The sequence below is a fragment of the Mauremys reevesii genome, unplaced genomic scaffold (assembly GCF_016161935.1).
Source record: "Mauremys reevesii isolate NIE-2019 unplaced genomic scaffold, ASM1616193v1 Contig60, whole genome shotgun sequence".
Lineage (NCBI taxonomy): Eukaryota > Metazoa > Chordata > Testudines > Geoemydidae > Mauremys > Mauremys reevesii.
Window position 1 is genome coordinate 305552 of NW_024100874.1, and position 13035 is coordinate 318586.

The window sequence follows — 13035 nt, forward strand, 5'->3', positions numbered from 1 at the left end:
TTTTAGTGGCATCCAGAAAATGTAGGAGCCCGGGACCAGCGGACCTGCCGCAGGCATGCCGGCGGGAGCTCAACCGGAGCCAAATGCCGCCCCCCCGGGAAACGGCCGCCCTGCTAACAGCCCCGCAGCACTTAAGAAGCTTCATTTAAAATTAAATTAAAATGCAGAACCCCCCAGAATCCCCGCAGCACTTGTACAGGATCGAGAGGCGCTGCGGTGTCTGAGCTTTGACAGTCTGGGAATTGGGCTGCAGGTGCCTTTAAGACCCAGCCCCAGGAACTCGCCCCCTGCTCCGGGGCTGACAGGAAGCAGAATTGAAAACAGCCTGTGCCCCCCCGCTCGCAACCCCGACACCCCCAGATCTGCGAGCACAGCAGGTGGCTCATCCCGAGGGGCCACTGTCCCCCCCTCCCTAAATGGGGGTTTGGTCCCCGCACAGGGTCTCGCAGCGTCTCCCCCCCCCCCCCGGCTTAACTGCGGCTACCACCCCCCACCCCCGATTTTTCCCCTTCAGCCTCTCTCCTGCCGCTACCTGCAGCAGCTTGACCCCCCCTGCCCAGTAAATTTCTGTCCCCCGCTCAGACCCTGGCAGCCCCCCCGCTGCGATTTGCCCCCTTGAGCCTTTTAAACGCCCCAAAGAGAAGGCAGCAAATCGCCAGTAGAAGTGAGGGCAGAGAGAGGGCAGCGGCGACAGCGCAGGTTACTGAGCATGCTCAGTTCGGGTGCGCATGCTCAGTGCAGCCAAAGTAGCAAATCTGGAGCGGTTCATGTTTCTGTAGTTACAGCGGCGGAGAGGCACCGATCGCGGGGCTACCGAGGGGGCGGAAGAGCGGGGCGCTGCGCTGCGCCCCCTTCCTGGCGCTGGGGGGACGGTGGAGGAGCCCAGCGGCTGCGAGGTCCCGGAGACGGGGACCCCCGGAGGAAGATTGCCGAGAAACGCCCCCGAACCTCCCCCCCGCTCCGTGGAATTGCGGGGTCCCCCCCTACCCCGCAGCAGCCCCGCGTGTGCGCGGGCAGGGCTGGCGGGGCTGATCTCGCTTGCACGCTGGCTCCCCAGCATGCCCGGACTGCCTGTCACGCGTGGATCTAGCCAGAGACACCCCGTCGCCGCGCTGGAGCGGACTGGGCGCCCGGCGGAGACCTCCTGAGAGCCGGGGGTGCTTGGGGGGGGTCGGGGTTATTCGGAGGGGGGAGCCGGCTTGGACTATTTTTCTCCCCCTTCCTCTGTTGTATTTTTGTGTGGGGGGAGGGGATCCGTTTGGAGAAGCATCCAGCGGGGAGGAAAACAAGCCACCCGAGGACACCCCCCCTCCCCCGCCCCTGCACACTGCAGGGCAGAGGATCCGGAGCGATCCGCGCCAGGTTGAAGCCGACCCCCGAATCCAGCCCGAGCTCGGCAGACGCTGCCCGCCGGTCTCCATCGCTCGCTCCGATCTCCTAACACCTTGTGGGGGGAGGGCGTGGGGGGGGGGGGCAAGGAAAGCGAAATGGCTCGAGCCGGAGTGGAATAGGACCAGCTGAATGGAGCAGCCCGCTGGAAGGAGACCGGAGGCTGGATCGCTAAAGGTAAGTCACTGGCTTGATTGTTTCTCCACTGGTGTGTATGCCTGGGGGGGTTGGTGAGATCTGACAGCCCCCCCCCGGTAAATAACCGATCCATTGACCCTCTCTGGCTTTGAATTCCGTGCTAAACTGCAGGGAGAGGGGGAGGGGGCGGGGGGGGGTGAGGTGCGGGGGGGTCAGGAAAAGAGGGAGGGTTGGGGAGACGGGAACGGCAGAGCGTTCAGATCTCTGGAAATATGGATACCCCCCCCCCCAGCGCTCAGACCGGGAATGGGGCCTGTCATCTGTTTGGTTTTTCCCTCCTCCGGTTTTCCCCGACAGGGATCGTTTTGCGCCAGTCCCCGGGAGAGGGAAAGGGGGGGGGGGGCGGGCACACATGCTTCCTAGCAGGGATGCTGGCAGGAAGGGATGCATCCAACCCCCCCCCCCCCCTTCCTCGGGAGAATGGGTAGGAGGGGAGGGGGCGCCCCTGCGTCTGATCGGTGGGTGCAGCAGACAAAGCCACCTGCCCGGCACCCCGCGATCCGCTCCTACTGCAGTATTTTCTGGTGTGTGTGTGGGGGGGGGCAATTACCCCTGAGTACCGTAATCTCTGGAGGGGGAGGGCAGGGATAATTCTTCCAGCTCTGGGTGGCTCTCGATCCCCTCTCGCTGCGGGGAGGTGGAGGGGCAGGGGTAGATGTAGATACAGAACAGCTCTGACAAGAGATTGGGACAGACCCCCCCCCATACGTATCTTTATGTAACGGGCTTTATCGGGGGCGAGGGGACACATTTTTTTCATATGTATCCTTCCAAGATGGTAGGATGCGGGCGGAATCATGGGCGCCGACTTATATGGGCTCCTGGGGCTTTAGCCCCAGGAATATTCACAGACAGGGGCTCTGCTCCAGCAATATTTGGAGCTAGGTTTCTCCCCTGCTGTGCGCTGCCGGCAGCCCAGAGCCTTTTAAATCCCAGCCGCTGCAGGGAATCAGAGGGCTCTGGGCTGCCTGCCGCAGCAGGGAGCCCAAAGCCCTCTGATTCCCAGCCGCGGCTGGGATTTAAAAGGCTCTGGGCTCCCCGCGGTTGCAGGCAGCCCAGAGCCCTCTGATTCCCAGCCGCGGCTGGGATTTAAAAGGCTCTGGGCTCCCCGCGGTTGCAGGCAGCCCAGAGCCCTTTAAATCCCAGCCGCGGCTGAGATTTAAAGGGCTCTGGGCTCCCCGCCGCAGCGGGCAGCGCAGGGCCCTCTGATTCCCGGCCGCGGCTGGGATTTAAAAGGCTCTGTGCTCCCCGCGGTTGCAGGCAGCCCAGAGCCCTCTGATTCCCGGCCGCGGCTGGGATTTAAAAGGCTCTGAGCTCCCCGCGGTTGCAGGCAGCCCAGAGCCCTCTGATTCCCGGCCGCGGCTGGGATTTAATAGGCTGTGCGCTCCCCGCGGTTGCAGGCAGCCCAGAGCCCTTTAAATCCCAGCCGCGGCCGGGAATCAGAGGGCTCTGGGCTTCCCGCTGCGGCGGGGAGCCCAGAGCCCTTTAAATCTCAGCCGCGGCTGGGATTTAAAGGGCTCTGGGCTGCCTGCAACCGCGGGGAGCCCAGAGCCCTTTAAATCCCTGCCGCGGCTGAGTTTTTCAGGGCTGCGGGCTCCCCGCGGTTGCAGGCAGCCCTGATCCCTTTAAATCCCAGCCGGCTGAGATTTAAAGGGCTCTGGGCTCCCCGCCGCAGCGGGCAGCGCAGAGCCCTCTGATTCCCGGCCACGGCTGGGATTTAAAAGGCTCTGGGCTCCCCGGGGTTGCAGGCAGCCCAGAGTCCTCTGACTCCCAGCCGGGGCTGGGATTTAAAGGGCTCTGGGATCCCCGCGGCTGCCAGCAGCCCAGAGCCCTTTGAATCCCAGCCTCTGTCCGCTGATTGCCCCCTCCCCAGAGCCCTGCCCCAACTGCCCCCCAGAACCTCCACCCCCTATCTAAGCCCCACTGGTCCTTGTTCCCTGATTACCCCCTCCCGAGACCCCTGCCCCTAACTGCCCCTTGGGACCTCAGCCCCTATCTAAGCCTCCCTTCTCCTTGTCCCCAACTGCCCCCTCCTGAGACCCCACCCAACTTCCCCCCCAGGACCGCACCCCCTACCTGTCCCCTGATAAACCTCTTAGACTCCCATGCCTATCCAATTGCTGCCTGTCCCCTGACTGCCCCGTCGAACCTCTGCCCCAACCAACTCCCCCTGCGCCGTGTCCCTTGATTGCCCCCCGAAACTCCCTACCTCTTCGCCAACCCCCAAACCGCTTACTGTGCCACTCAGACCAGCGTATCTGGCTCCATGCAGCTCCAGACAGTTGCTGCCATGCTCCCCCATGGAGCCCACAGCCCTCTCCCACCCCTAGCACCTGCCTTCCAGATTTGAACACCTCAAAATTCAGGAGTGCTCAAGCTCGGTTTGGGCAGCTTTTACTTCATTTCTTCCAAATCAGTTTCCCCTGCAAGGTGCCAACTGAAGGTGTTGGAGAACAGAGAGATCAGGTGGCCTCCTAATGCCTGGAAAAGAGACAAAGGCCGGAGGAGGGAGTGTCAGTGCCTGTGCGGACTTCTGGGAAGTGCACGGTGTGGAAGGGAATGCTGTGATGCTTTGGAACAACTCCATACAAAGCCAGTCAGGACTCTGGGGGAGCCTCCTCTCTCGGAGCATACTGTCTCCAGGGCAAGAAGCTTACACCTTCCTGGGTCTGACCTCGGAGCATTCAGCATGCCCTTCCACGTCATGCACTTTCCAAAGTGAGTCTGCCCAGGCTGGTCCTGGGGCAACCAGAGGTCGCTGCACCCCAACTCTGCAGTCAGATGTGACTCTCAGCCAGACAGTAAAACAGAAGGTTTATTAGATGACGGGAACACAGTTTAAACAGAGCTTGTTGGTACAGAAAACAGAACCCCTCTGTCAGGTCCATCTTGGGGGGTGGGGAGCCCAGAACCAAGTTCTGGGTCTCTCCCAATTTCCCCAGCCAGCTCCAAACTGACAATCCCTCCTCTGGCCTCTGTGTCTCTTCTGGACAAGGAGGCCACCTGATCTCTTTGTCCCCAACACCTTCAGTTGGCATCTTGCAGGGGAAACTGAGGCACCCACACAGTATTCAGAGAAAATATTAAGAACATTCCCACTTCATCACAACAGATGCAACAAAATATAATACTGTATATTGAAGTAGGCAAGTGCTGCTTCTGACTTTCCACTTTTAATTGACCCTTGTAATCTTGTGGCACTGACGCGTTGTAGCTTCATTTTATATCGGCTTACAGGGCGGGAGCGGGGGGGCACCACCTTTTTGGGCCCCACCAAAAATTATACAAACCTGCCGCCTATGGGCGGAATGGCTAATAAGGGAGGGGTGAGGGCTGTTGCCAACCATCGGGTGGGGGAGAGCTGTGCCCAGCACCCACCTCTGGGGCCAATCCCAACTGGGGAGGTGTTGATTGGCTACCCCCTTAAAATGGGGTGTGGGCGCCCCTTTATTCCCCTCTGGACCGGCCAGTGTGGCTGAAACCGGGGCGGCCTCACCTTTTGGAGTGGGGGAGGGGCCCGATCCTGCTCCCCTTACCCGGAAGGGGGGCGCTGGTTCTGCTTTCTTCCCCTTTCCCCCACGCCCAGAAAATGGGGAAGGGACTCCACGGTGCGGGGAAGAGTCGTGTCAGCCCTGGGAAGGATTCGGCCCCCTTGCCATGTCTCAATCCGGAATGCCAAGTTTCTTTCGGACAAGAAAATAACGACATTAACCATGCGTTTGACAACATTTCTCCAAAAATCTCTTTCTTTCAGAAAAGCTTGCAATTCGAGTTGGTCAACAGATGTACGGTTTACTATGCCTGACCAAAGGTCAAACCATTTCACCATACAGTCTTGATGACCTTTGCCTGTTTCATGCTGCTGAAGTCTTTTTGACAGTGCTTTCCAAGCAGATGTTCCACCACGTAGCGGTATGTCGCCAGTGCCAAATAATTTACAACAAAAACAAAAAATGGCATCTTTCTGAACTGAGTACATTAACCATGAACGTCTTATTTTCTCGCCATTTGCCATGGTTCGATAGAAATGAGTACTTGTGAACCTCCGTCTTTCCTCGTTAAATGGAAATTTGTAACTTTAATTCTGCTGCGGTGGGCCACATGCAACAATGTCTCACACTTGCCTGTCCGATATTATAGACGGCCAATCTCCTGGATCATCAGTCAGTGGTTCAGATTCAGATACTTCTTTCCCGGCAGCAGCTGGAATATCTGTCACAGTTTGTTTGGTAGAACAACTGGCTTCACCTTCGACCTCACTTGAAGCACTTCTGGATACTTCTGGATACGATTCGTCGCTGCTAGCGCTGTCCGTTTCAAGTGCCTGTGCCTGTACGTTGGATTGCAGCGCAAAATACGTTGACAACTTTGGAATTTTCTTAAGTTCCTTCTCGGCATCTTTTGCTGCCTTTCGTTTACTAGCTCCGCTCTTATACGTTCTCTTAGACATCACAAAGCACGCTTCTGCGTTGGAAACGATAAAAAACTAAACAACTAAATTAATAACATTTATCCGCTGACCGCCATTATGAACGCAAATACACATTCTTTGAATGGGTCCAACTAAAATTTGAAACTGACCGACGGACAGCTGATGTAGCCAATAGCATTATGATGTATCATAATGACTTCACGGTTTTGTCAGTAAAACCAACATGGATTGTGCAATAGCGTCAATAAATGTCACTTACCTAGTAATACCTTACATTTTTTTTGCCACTTTTAGGGGCCCCCTTCCTTGCGGGGCCCCCTCTGGACGGAGGGTACTGAGGGCACTCGCTACGCCTCTGAAAGCCCCTTTGGGTTTGGGGGAGAGGGTCCCCGGATCTCGGGCTCGGTCCATGGCTCCAGTGCACCCTGCTGACCCACCTCTGCTGACCTTCCTCTCTCGATTTGGCTGGGGCAGGGGGGAAAGAAATAAAGCGGGGGGCGGGGGGACGCTCTCGGTGGGGCTGAGCCCCAGAGCGAGGGGGAGATGGATGGAGGGAGATGGATGAGTGGACAGAAAAACCTGTTACTATGCTCAGCCTCCCAATTCCCTCGCTCGCGTTGTCAATTTCACTCCCGTGCCAGCCCCCCACCTCCGCCCCAGGTTAATGTCATTTTCTGGATTTCGCCCCCATCTAGGATCTCAGTCCCCGTACCTCAATTGCAAATGCCCCCCCCCCTTCCCACCCCAAATCAAATTCGCCCTGGGTTTTCATAATAAAATGGCGATTTGCTGGCGGATGGGGTGGGAGTAATTGCTTCGGGGGGAGGAAATTGAGTATGGGGGGGTCATCGTGGGGGTCCCTGGAGGTCTCCCCCCCCCCCCACACACACACACGCCCACCCGCGAGGAGAAGGAGGGTGTGGGATGTTGCAGGAGGAAGCTGGTTGTGGGGGTTGTCCCTCCCCCATCTGCTGGGGAGGCGGTGCACCCCTCCCACGCCAATGTGTGCATGGGGTCTCCCCCACTGCACCCCCTGGTGGAGGGGACCAATGCCCCAAGATGGGCACAGTGTTTGGGGGGGAACTTCCCATTGTCATGCATTGGTTTCTCTGGCTTTCCCATCTTCCCCTCCCCCCCAAACAAAAGCCTTAAAAATAGCCCCTGGCTTCTCCAGCCCCAGGGTGGTGGCCAGGGGTGGGCAGATGCCTCTGGAATATTAACCAGGCAGCAGGGCTGGGACACTACAGCCGAGGTTGCTGCTGGGGGGAGGTTCCTTTAGGGGAGGGGTGCTGACTTTTGTCCTACAGGCCTGGCCACTGATCAGCCCCCACTCGTGTCATGCCCCCCCCCAAGCTGTCCAGCTCTGGGCAATTTGCTTTCTGCCCTACAGGAAAATTGTGGGGGGAGGGGCTTCTGGGCCAAACTCCAGCTTTACCCGCCCTCCCCCCGCCCAAGCCGGGAAGTGAATATTAAGGCAACCCAATAATTTGCTCCTTGCTTCAGAGGTTATTGCTGGGTCTCAAGGTGCCCGCTGAGATTGGGGCTGGCTCACCCCATTGCGCCAGTCCCTGCCCTGAAGAGCTCTCAGTCGGAACAGACCGGGAGAGGACAGACACTTCTTCCCATTTTACAGATGGGGAAAGTGAGGCACGGAGCTAGCTGCAGGGACTGGCCCAAGGTCATGCAGAGAGTCAGGAGCAGAGCCAGGATGTGAACCCACAAGTCCTGACTCCTTGCCTGGGATCTTCCTCCCCCATCCCCTCCTACTAAGGCTTTTGGCATGTGGGGACCTTGGGGGAAGGGGTAACTAGAGCCTCCCCCCAGGAGGTATAACTCACAGAGTACCACCCCACCCCTGTGGGAAAGTCCCATCTGGCCTGGCAGAGCTGTTTCGGGAGGGTGGGAGGCTCTGACCTTGCCAAGCCCCCCTTCACCACATCTGGATCAGTCCCACTGCTTTGGGGGGTGAGGAAGAGTTCATAGGAACCGGGATCTGGATCAGAACTGAGTCGGGTTCCACAGAACCAGGGAGGGAGCAGAGTCCTATTTTATCCCAGAACTTTGAGTAGGGAGGTGTCCAGATAAACTGGTCCCCAAGCACTGTCCCTGCTAGTTCTGGAGTCCCAGCTCCAGGCAGCCAGGACGCCTGGGTTCTCTGCTCCCCACTCTGCAGGGTGGGAGGAGGGGCTGGGGGTTAGAACAGGAGGAGGCTGGCAGCCAGGACTCCTGCAGTCGGTAGTCGGGGGGGGCAGGCGGGTGTAATGGGTGGGCAGCCTCAAACTGGCAGAGGAGTGGGGGTGCCAAAGCAGTGGGGTCTAGCGGTTAGAGCAGGGTGCTGGGAGCCAGGGCTCCTGGGTTCTGTCCCCAGCTCTGGGAAGGCAGTGGTGTCTAGCAGTTAGAGTGGGGGGGGCTGGGGGCCAGGACTCCTGGGTTCTGTCCCCAGCTCTGGGAAGGCAGTGGAGTCTAGTGGTTAGAGTGGGGGGCTGGGAGCCAGAACTCCTGGGTTCTGTCCCCAGCTCTGGGAAGGCAGTGGGGTCTAGCGGTTAGAGCACTGGGGCACTGGGGGCCAGGACTCCTGGGTTCTATTCCTGGCTCTTCCGAGGCCACCCCAGCAAACTCACATGGCAGCCAACCAAAGGGCTGCACTTCCCCCGGGAAAAGCAGAGGAAGGGAATGCAACTGGCGCATGCCTTCTGCCTCCCCCTTTGAATACACCCCCCAAACTTCCTTCCCCTTCACAGATGCCCCCCTCCCCAGCCCCTCAGTGTTTAGAACTCTCCCTGCACCGAGTGACTCAGCTGTGAGGGCCAATCTCTGCTAATCCCCACCTGGTGCTGCCTGCGAGTGTAGCTGGGACCCCCCTGTGCCAGGTGCCCTGTGGCAGCCATCAGACTCCCCCCTCCCCCGCCGGGTCACTTTCCCTTGGCACCACGAGCTGTGGCCTCTCGTAGCAGGGGCCCACTGCACAGCTCGAGGTACCAAAGCCTCCTGCTCCCACTAGTGGCATAGCCAGGGCACGGCTGGGTCAGTCACTGATGAGGCTGCTGGACACAGACAGACCCTGTGGGCCCCTCTGGCTGCCCAGCCTGTGCGGTCTGGTGTCGCCATTAGGGGGCTCCCCTAAATCCCAGTCTGGACTCAGCCGTGGAGGGTTACACTACACCCCCATCAGGTCCTTAAGGGACAGGGTCTTGCTTTCATGGGCGGGGCTAAGATTGGCTCCTCCTCTTGGGAACTGTCCTCTGGCTGAGGAGGGAGGTGAAAACACCCCCCCACACACACACTCCTGTGGGTTGAAGTAGGCAGTGCATGTGCCTTGCTGCCGCCTCCTACCAATCACATCCATCCTCCATGCCTCAGTTTCCCCTCGTGGACTGTGAGCTCTTTGAGGCAGGGCCTGTCTTTCACTCTGCGTCTGTGCAGCACCCGGCACAACAGGGGCCCTGATCTTGGTCTCTCTAGGACAGGGGTCGGCAACCTTTACTATCAAAGAGCCATTTTGCCCCTCTTCCACTAAAGAAAAATAGTCTGGAGCATAAAACATAACACTGCTTATAAACTTTCAAAAGTTGTAATCTTTTTTTAATTTTACCTGTAACAACAACAGAATACAACAAACAGAAGTGCAGTGTGCATGTGTAGGCCTACTTTGAAATAAATTAAACACTGAACTATGCAGGCCTTTTTGAGTCCTTCCCGTATTTGTGTAAAATTAAAATAAAATGTAGCCCACTTTAATATAAAAAACATATAGTTGCAGCTTAGCAGTTTTAAAAAAGTAAATATAAAATTAGGAACGTTTTTTGACAAGTCCATTTCAGTGTGCTCTCATCCTCTTCGCATTTCATTCCATTTGTGCTCTTTAGCGAGAGTGGCCTTCTGACGGGCGACTTCTTCGAGATCCGCTGTCAGGCTTTTGAACTTGGACACCCATAAGTCTTTATCCGCTATGTCGGCCAGTTCAATTTCAAGATCGGGCTGACTTATCCCTGTGAATGCGGATATGTTCAGCAGGGATGGGTCGATGTCCAGCGGTGTGACAGGGAAGGACAGAGTGTTTTTTTCCTTTCTGAACTTGCTGAATCTTTCTCCAAATGCAGCTTGCATTGCCATAATTGCACGGTGTAAATAATCACAATTTATGTGCTTGTTCTCTTCTTTGAACTCTCTCAGGAGGAAGTGAGAGAGCGTACCTCTCTGTACATCTCTGGCAAACACTGTCATCTTGCGCTCAGACGCCAGAACATGCTCCAGCAACTGCAGGGCCGTGCTTCCCTTTCCCTGGAGATTTTTATTCAGCGTGTTTAAGTGACTTGTCATATCCACCATGAAATAAAACTTTTCCAGCCAATTGAGGTCTCCCAGTTCGGGATAGCTGAGGCCTTTGCTTTCCAAGAAGGTTTTCACATGTTCCAGACAAGCAGCGAAGCGTTTCAGCACGTCTCCCCTTGACAGCCACCGAACTCTGTTGTGCAGCAGGAGATCCAAATATGCGCTCTTGACTTCATCTAACCATGAACAAAACTGTCGGTGGTTTAACCCGTTTGCAATTATTTTGTTCACTATCTTAATAACGAGGTTCATCACTTCCACACATTCAGGGGGGAATGTTTGAGCGCACAGTGCTTCTTGGTGCAAGATGCAGTGAAACATCATCAGCTCTTGATCCAGCGACTTTTGAAGTAAATTCACAAAGCCCTTCTGTGCTCCTCTCATACTGGGTGCACCATCAGTAGACACTGACACCAGGTGAGTGGTGTTTATTCCTTTGGCTTTTAGACAACTCAAAACAGCCTCACAAATGTCCTGTCCCCACGTTTGGCCCTTTAGCGGTATGAGTTCAATCAGTTCTTCCCATCAGAGTTCACATATCTGCATAACAGTGCTGTCTGCTCAATATCGTTTACATCACTTGACTCATCACAGGCAATTGAATATGCTTGAGCTGAATTGATGTCATCAATTTGCTTACTGGTGATGTTTGTTGCCATTTTAATGGTCCTGTCCTTGACGGTCTTTGCAGAGAGAGGCATTTCTTTAATTTTCTGAATAATTTCCTGTTTGTTTTTGAATTTGGAGAATAGATGCTCTGATATTTTTATGAACGATTCTTTCATGTATTCTCCGTCTGTGAACGGCTTCCCCCTCCTTACGATTTCATGAGCTGCCACAAAACTAGCAGCTGTAGTTGAGTTTGGAGAGTTGATCCACTTCTTGAAAGTATGTTTGCTCTGCTCAACTTTCCGTAGTAGTTCCGAAATCGCTCTCTTTTGCCCATCTTCAGTTGGGTACTTTTCAGAAAATGCTGAGTGCTTGTTTTGAAAATGTCTTTCAACGTTACATTTTTTGTTGTTTGCTAATTTCTCGCCACATATCAAGCACACAGGTAAGCCAGCGTCGTTGGCAGTGAAGGCAAAGGAATCTGTCCATGCAGAATTAAACTCTCTATTTTCTTCTGAGATTTTTCTTTTTTGGGATGTATTCATGGTTAGCTTACCGCGGGGGTCGCACACTCAAGAAGCCGCCTGCAGGTAAAGGCGAGGGCTATAGATGTGGATGTGACGCATATTTTAATTGACAAATTATAAAACTTTTTAAAAATTCGATGTTAAAGTATCACCTCGAACTCCAAGATAACTGTGCAACAAAATAAACAAAAATAAAATAATATATAAATAAAAATTAAATTAATAAATAACCGTTATTCTTTTTTTTTCCTTTTGTCAAGGCCGAAAGGAGCCACAACAAGGAGGCTGAAGAGCCGCATGCGGCTCCAGAGCCGCGGGTTGCAGACCCCTGCTCTAGGAGCTGCTGTAATAATAATAATTCCAGCTGTGGTGGCAAAGTGTAAATGAAGCAGAAGATAAAAGCCCTACTACTGCTGCAGTGAAGGGCAACTCCGCCATTTAGCTTGGGCATCTCGATAGGGCTGTGTTCAATGCCGGACGCTTGCAGAGCAGCCCACCGAGCCACATAAGGTGGCACTCGGAGTTGGGCAAACAACGCCACCTCCCTCCCTGCAGGGGGATTTAGGGGGCTGAATTTCCAGTGGGAGCTGGGAAAGGGGGGAGCCCTCCAGTGCCCAATGGGTTAATTGAACAAGAGAAAGGAAGCTTGGTTGTCTGGTGCCAGTTCACATGCAGGAATTACCAGCCTGCTTTAGGTCAGGGGCCCACCTAGCCCGGTATCCCATCTGCGACGGTGGCCATAAGGAGACCCCCTAGTAGGGCAATTCTAGGACCGCCTGCCCCCAGGGAATATTTCCCCGGGTAGTAGGTAGCAGTTGGCTCAAGGCTCAGATCCCTGCCCAGTAGCTTGGTTCTATTTTAATCCTCATTATTATACCCCTGGAGAGTCTCCTGTTCTGTATAATTGTCCCGGAGCGCGGTGTTCTGGTGGCAGTGAGTTCCACAGGCCGCCCCCCTCCAAGTTCCTGGGCTCCTGGGGGGATTCTCTGGCTGGAAGAGGTCAAAAGGTCAGACTGGCTGGAAATCTAGGACTTGGGTTTGCCAAGGCCTTGAGAATTTCATCCCCTTATAAAATGCACTGGGTGTTGTCATCACAATCCATGTCCAACGGTACGGCCTGATGCCTGGGGAGGGGGGCTCCCGTGGGGCAGGCTTTGGAGTAGCAGACAAGTGGGCCAGACCCCCAGCTGGTGTCAATCAGCCACCACACCCGGGTTCACATGGCCAGAGCATCTGCTTTTCGCGCTGCATCCGCCCAGGCCGGGGGCTGTCCTCCGGCCAGAGCCTGCGCCCTGTGCCCACGGCCTGTTGTGGTGAAGCCGCCCTCACCCCCGGGAACGCCCAAAACAGACACCGCAGAAAGGAAAAAAAACCCAGGAGCTGAGAGCCCTCACCCTCGTCTCAACCGCCTTCTGCCCCGGCCCTGAACCGGCTGCACTGGGAAGCCAGCCCCGATGCCCCGCACGCCGGGGTGGGGTCATGCCACAGTCGGAGCAGGCTGTTAGCACCCCAGAGCACGGGGAGCGGAGGGATCCCAGCTGGTTACCA

General features: G+C 55.8%; 1 long non-coding RNA gene across 1 annotated transcript in view; it reads left to right on the forward strand.

Annotated features, from left to right (window-relative positions):
- Positions 1–721: 721 nt before the first annotated feature.
- Positions 722–13035, forward strand: part of LOC120394485 — a 58800-nt gene continuing 46486 nt past the window's right edge. Inside the window, exon 1 of the long non-coding RNA XR_005592309.1 lies at positions 722–1566. This is a non-coding gene — a long non-coding RNA (uncharacterized LOC120394485). The remainder of the gene's footprint in view (positions 1567–13035) is intronic.